At 42.3% G+C, this 7,024-nt stretch overlaps 1 long non-coding RNA gene across 1 annotated transcript; it reads left to right on the top strand.

Moving 5' to 3' along the window:
- Window positions 1-1,338: 1,338 nt before the first annotated feature.
- On the top strand, window positions 1,339-5,516 carry LOC112450018. Its single transcript, XR_003038583.2, has 3 exons — window positions 1,339-3,434; window positions 3,978-4,043; window positions 4,814-5,516. It is a non-coding gene; the product is annotated as an uncharacterized LOC112450018 (long non-coding RNA).
- Window positions 5,517-7,024: the final 1,508 nt, after the last annotated feature.

Genomic DNA, 7,024 nt, shown 5'->3' with positions numbered 1-7,024 from the left:
AGAACCGTCTGGATCTTACAAGTACCTGCAAACCTATTTACCTGTGCACCTCGCCTAAATCCACCAACTGGGATTCCACCTTCTACAGTCCTGAACCTGCACCGTGTAAATACTCACCCATGGAGCTCAGAAAGTGAAGCCTGTCTGCCTCCTACAACCTACCATCACGGTAGGAATATGGATCTGGATCTGGTCAGCTGGTTTCTCAACGCAATTGATCAAATTCTCTCTCGACTGGGTGAAGGAGAGTCCAGTCTCGGGATATGTCTCGCTGGGTATACGGTGGATTACTGGCAGGAGTGGAAGACTGTGTACCTACCGATGTGGAGGTTCCTTACATATTTGGGTTTCTGATAACAGGATTTCTGCTGTTTGGACCAGGCAGTTATCTGGATTATCGACAAATTCGTTGATGGGTTCACGGATTGACCAGCACTCAGACTGTGATGAACAGGAGCGAAATTGCAAACTACTCCGAACTGGCTGATATTCCATCATCAAAGACAATGGCCTCTGGACTAAATGCAATTTCTGGACTCAGAATATGGAAAAGGTTAAAATCTTGGAGAAGCTGTTCGTTTCGGAACAACAGATTGGACCGGAAATTCGGCGATTTGGATTCGAGAACGTACCAACAAAGACTTCAAGGCAGACTCAAAACAAATTCAGCCTGTTCCAATACAACTCTGTTATTATCTACATTTGGCTTCCCGATGTGGCCAAAGTCATCAATTCTCCCTGGAATTTATGTCAACAGAAGCTCGTTGCCTTCTTGCCTGTGAACATCTGTGAACGTGATTCATGGACTTTTCTGCAAACACACACACACACAAATGCATCACACTGCCTCCTAGCGTCTGGAAACACAAACACACATTCTCATACTCATATTCTGCTGTCGCACTCGTTTCTGTCATCTCTCTCAGTCCCCCCCCTCCTNTTTTTTTTTTCCTTCCTTCCGTTGTTCCTTATTTAGATTATCTATATATATTAGAAATTCTTACGTTGGCTGTTTAGAGGGCCTTGGTACTGTTAGTTAGAGTTCGTACCTTAGTTTAGTTTAGTTTAGTTTAGTTTAGTTATGTTTAGACCTTAGTTAGTAATTGATATGTCAGCCTTATAGAGGATCTGGTACCATTTTGAAAGCTCGGTATAATTAGCTTAGCATTCTCATGTTTTAGATTACTTATCCAAACTGTACACTTAGTTTAGTTTATCAGGTTTGGTACCATTTAGAAAGCTTGGTATCATTAGTTTAGCATTCTCATGTTTTAGATTATTTATCCAAACTGTACACTTAGTTTAGTTTATCTTGTTTAGCTTTTGTGTTTCATTGTGTTTAATTACTGCTGTAACTTTTTCTGTAATTTTGTTCTTGTGTTGTAAAGCACTTTGAGTCGCCTTGTGCTGAAAAGTGCTATATAAATAAATGTACCTACCTACCTACTCATCTGGGATACTCACCTCCGTGCTCCCACCTGGCACAACCTGTAAGTTAGCTCCCTTCGCTAATCCTCCGAACCACCTGCAAGTTAACTACTGGACAAAGACATTAATCAATCCTCTCCTCCTTCCAGATTCCACCACCTCTGCACAATAAAGTTTTCTACTTAATTATTGCCTCCTGAGTTTGTTCGTTACCTGGGGACTCGCTTCTGGCATTTACTAAAATTGTGTCGGTTGTTGACTCTAAAACCGGATTTACACCCCCTTTTCAGACCTCTAGCTTGAAAGACTGGAGCCTAAGTGTCAAGAGTACTACTTTGGAAGAAATTTACATTGTGAGAAAGGAACAACCAAGGACCTGGTTAAACTCAAGGAAAAGATCACGTCTTCGGCCTACTGACATCAAAGGAATTACCACATTCCTTCAAATCTAGTTAAGCTCAAGCACCCCAACATCCTGGTCTCTGCTTAGTATAAAGTTTGAACTATACCAATCCTATTGTGAACTTTCTAATCTGTTCCAAATAAGTTTCTGGACTGCAACCCTCATGTTAAAATGTGATATTTGTACTAATATCGTTTTCTCCTTTCAGTTACAAGAGTCATGTTTTATCTTTTAATGTTTGTAGTTGTCCATATATTTTCTGTTTTGCTTCATTCATTCACATATCACATGACCGATGAAACAGTATGAGCATTATCCTGCCATCAGGCTGCAAGTGTATCAATATGTGTTTACAGTGCCAATAACCATGATTCATTGAGATTTACTTCATGTGAGAAGACCTAATTTAATCACTGATCGAGTCTGCTTCCCCTTTTGCTAACTAAATTTAATTTTGAGGCATAAAAGGAATGCAAAGATCAAATTACATTAGTTTCTCCTTAAGTGTCAACAAAAACGCCCCTCTGAAGAGGAGTAGTGCTCATTGGCTGAATGACCACCGAAACACCCTGCCTTCTTTTGAGAACTGCATCTCTGATTGGACTGTAAGCATGCAAAGGCCAACCCCCAGCTTTGTTTAAAAGTTGCCAGTTCCTGCTTCCAGCTCTCTGCTGTTTTTCCCCCCGTTCCTGCTCCCAAATTCTTCTTTGTTTTTCGTTCTCTGTGCGGTTTCCTCGTCCCGTCTACTTTTACTTTTAGACCTCTTGTTTTCCGCGTTGCTGACTTCATTAGATTTTTGTTTTGAACCAAATTTTTACCATTAACATTGACGCTAATTTAGTAAATCAGTAAAATAAATAACAGTCCGAACCTTTATTAAATTCCCCTGCGTCGCCTTCGTGAGACCAATTCTTCATCCAGCCTAGCCATCAAAACCAGCTACAAACGGCCATCCCAGAGTCGTTCACCTGCCTGCTAAAGACGAGCTGCCGACTGTTTGGACCAACGGAACCGGCCAAAGGTTCGACTCAGTGTCATGAAGGATAGTGAGCGAGAGGAACCTAGAGCACAGACTCATAACTTAATAGAAACAAAAATTTATTCTTTAAATAAATTAACAAAAACAAAAGGCTGATGTGGCAGCAGAAAACAATCAATAACCAAATCCAAAATGACGGCAAGGCGAGGTACAAGTAATGAATGACGTACAGCAAACAACAACTATCAACAATGAACCGGTGGGGAAGTGGAGAAGATGACCAGGTTTTAAAGCAGAGGATGATGAGGAGAAGTGGGAACAGGTGTATGATTAAGAGTGAAGACAGCTGGAGATGGGTGTGACAGGTAACCGGAAAACTACTGAGCAGAGGACAGGCGAATGGTGACAAAACAGAACCAAGGCATAAAGAAGACAAAACAATACAAAGACAAGGACAAAAAAGCAAATACAAAAATCAATCAAGAAAACCCTAAATCAGAACACTCAGCTTCCGCTGACGGAAAGTGCCATGGAGACGAGCCCTCCAGGTCACCTTCTTCCCGCCGTGGCCTAAAGGTTCCCTACTGGTACCGAGAGACAGCAGCCAGACGGATCCTTCTCTTGGTAGGACAACTCTTTGAACAATTTGCTGGCTAACTTCTGATGGTGCTCTGTGCTGGTCGATAAGAGTTAGTTTCACTCAGGTGGCCAAATTAACAATAATAATCGTCATTTCCATTACGCAAAGTTATTTCCTCAAACCCTCTCTGCCTCAAAATCTTAACCTCTTAGATTTGATCAGACTTTCTGTTTAACCTACATGCCATTATAACTCCTCGATCAGTATCTTATTACCATATTCAAACTTGCAACATTTTCATAACCTGCCAGAACTTGTGTTATATTTGTCTGTTCAATAAACGTCACATAAATAGTGCAAAACGTAATTCAGCGTGCATGTGTTTTGATATGATTATGATTTTAATCCGAAGTGAAGAACTCATGATTTAGGGTAATTAAATGTTGAGACTGAGAACTAAACTTATAGATTTATGTAATATTTCCCTCTTTTGGAGAGGGTGGTGCCCCATAAAATTATAACTTATGAATTATTAATAATTCATATGTCTCCATCTCAAAATAAAATACACTGTTTCCTCTACACAGTCCCAAAGAAGTCGACACCTGCTAACCTTAAGGATTGCCATCCAGTTGAGCAATTTCAGGGGGCAGGTAAGGATGCTACTAGACCCTCTACAGTTTGCCTACCAACCCTGTTTGGGAGTTGATGAGATGTAATTTTCCTGTTACAGCAAACTCATTTGCACTTGGATGGTAATAACAACACTGTGGAATTCACTTTATTTGATTTCTCCAGTGTTTTTGACACCATTCAGCTGGTGCTTTTGGGGGAGAAGTTGCCTGTGATGGGTGTCAAAGACTCAACTGTTTCCTGGATTATTGACTACCTAAAGGGGTAGCCACAGTTTGTCCGTTTGGGCAGTGTTCTGTGTAATGTAGTGGTCAGTGATACAGGAGCTCCACAGGCGTCTGCTCTGTCTCCTTTCCTCTTCACCTCTTCACTAATGACTTTCAGTGCAACTCCAGTGTCACGATTTTCAGTGTTTTGGTTCTTTGCTTTAGTTTTGTCTTTTAGTTTTCTGTTCCCTGGTCACAATCCACCTTCCCAGTACTTTTCCAGTCACGTCTTTCCCGCCCATCTCCACCTGTCAATAATCATTATCACTCACCTGTGCCCATTTACCTCATCACCTTCAGACTTTAAAAACCGGTCACTGTTCATCATTCTTCACTGGATCATTCCGTTTGTCACGTTTTATATCATGCCATGCCCTGTCTCATGTCTTTGGATTTTTGTTTTTGTTAGTTTTGCTGCCACGCCAGCCTTTTGTTTTGTTAGTATTTTACTTTAATAAATTAGTTTCACTTTACAAGATAAGTCTGTGTTCTGGGTTCGCCTCCGTCTCCCTGTCTTCTAACAGAATGATCCAGTCAAAACAGAACCCAGCGGACGTCATCCGCGGTGTTGCTCTCTCTGCAGAGAAAGAACAGCAAATCCTTTCGGAGTTGCGGAGAGAGCACCCGCTCTATTTCTGGAATGGACTGTTTTCCTGCTGCAGTACTCACCTCGTTTCACGGTCGCCATCGGTGGAGGAGGGCACTGATTGCCACCACGCCTCTGTCAGCTGCAGCAGCCCTCACGTCTCCGTCTGCTGCAGTTGCCATTATGCCCTCGCCCAGTCTGGAGGAGGAAGAAGAGAGGGTTTCTCCTTTCTCGGGCTACACCAGCCTTTTGTTTTGTTAGTATTTTACTTTAATAAATTAGTTTCACTTTACAAGATGAGTCTGTGTTCTGAGTTCACCTCCGTCTCCTTCTGACATCCAGGTCATACCGCCTTCAGAAATTCTTTAATTACTCAGCAGTTGTTGGGTGTGTTCAAGGTGGAGGGGAGGGGGAGTACTGGGCATTGATGGACAACTTTGTTGAGTGGGCTGGGTGAAATCATCTGCTGCTGAATGTGATTAAGACCAAAGTGATAGTGCTTGACTTTAAGGAAGGGAGGATGCCTTCACAAACATTGTACAGTAAGGGAGAGGAAGTAAAGGTGAAGGTGAAGTAAAGGTAATTCTGTGTACAAGAAGGGGATGAGCAGACTGTTTCCTGAGGAAGCTGAGATCCTTCAATGTTTGTAGCAAGGTGTTGGCGATCTTTTACCAGTCTCTTGTGGCCAATGTGCTCTTCATTGCTGTAGTTTGTTGTGGCAGCAATATTGCAGCCAGAAACATCAACAGGCCCAATAAGCTTATTAGGAAGGCTTGCTCCATTATTGGCTGCAAACAGAACACTTTTGAAGATGCGATGGTCAGAGCAAGAAAAGAAAAACTTGATGGATAAACATCAATTGCATCAGGAACCCTCACCCTAAAAATGAAAACCAGGGCACTTCCCTGGAGCCAGGCCTCTGGGAGAGCTCACCTTCTGTGACGTCCTGTGGAACGTTGAGGACACAGAATCCAAAAGGGCCATGTTCAGGGCCTTTATTGCAAATTCAGTTTCTAAAAACTGTGGCCTGAAGGTCATTGGTGCCTGTCACAGCGGCAACCAAAGGACCCACTGGTAAACACCAGCTGTGATGGAGTCAAGCTGAAGAAGGAATCCTTTAGAGTTTGGCTGTCCTGGGGAACTCATGAAGCAGCTGACAGGTAAAACAGTGGCCAGAAGGACTGCGGCTTCTGTGCTTGCAGGTGCAAGAAGTGGGGTATGGGAGGCATTTGGTTAGGCCATGGAGAAGGTTTTTTAGTTAATCTTGAGGAGGTTCTGGCAAACTGTTCGGCAATTCAGAAAAGTAAAGTAGACCCTATCTTAGGCCGTGTTTGATTCAGGTGGGGATATATATATATATGTTTATTTTTTCAGCTGAAGGGACATTGCTGATTGATGCATGTAGCATAATCAAACCTCTGGTTTGTGACACCTCTTTTTTATTTATTATTTTATCTTTTTATATGGGACAGCTTAACCACACATTCACTCAGGTACTTTTGTATGATCAAGCTATGGATAACAACATGTTTCGCGCTTCTCCCCCTCCTTGAAGAGTAGCAAGCAGAGGTACATTCTCTCCTTGTGATCCAGAGGGCCAAGAGAGTGAAAATGGGGAAGAGTCTTGCAATTTGTGAGCAGGGCAGGATGTGTGGCCAAGTTACAATAAGTTATAACAATAGCACATGAAGTAATCTGTGATTGGAAATGAGCTTTGTTTGACCCTAAATGAGATGCTTTCTGATAGTATAGCTTAATTTACAGTCAGTATTTTATTATCACACTTAATATTTTCTCAAGTGAGGTTGGACCCTCATCTGAATAATGCTAGTCCTGGATCAGGACTGAGAAGTAATCGTCTGCATCACATTGAAGAGATAAATCTCCTGCAGAGTGTTATGTCATCCTCAGGACAGTTCTGGTTTTTCCAGGAAACCAACTGTGAACAGTTTTGTAATGCATTCAGAACATTTTATGGCCTCCAGACTGCAGACATGAAAAATGGGAACAGCTGATGGCAATTATGGAAATTTCATGTGTGTGGTTGCAGAAAACAGCCTTTTTGGAGTGGGGTGTGATGTGTGTGTATGTGTATGTGTGTGTGTGTGTGTGTGTGTGTGTGTGTGGGGGGGGGGGGGGGGGGGTGGGG

Source organism: Kryptolebias marmoratus, linkage group LG15 (assembly GCF_001649575.2).
Source record: "Kryptolebias marmoratus isolate JLee-2015 linkage group LG15, ASM164957v2, whole genome shotgun sequence".
In the NCBI taxonomy this organism is placed as follows: Eukaryota; Metazoa; Chordata; class Actinopteri; order Cyprinodontiformes; family Rivulidae; genus Kryptolebias; species Kryptolebias marmoratus.
This window is presented reverse-complemented; position numbering and strand designations above follow the sequence as displayed.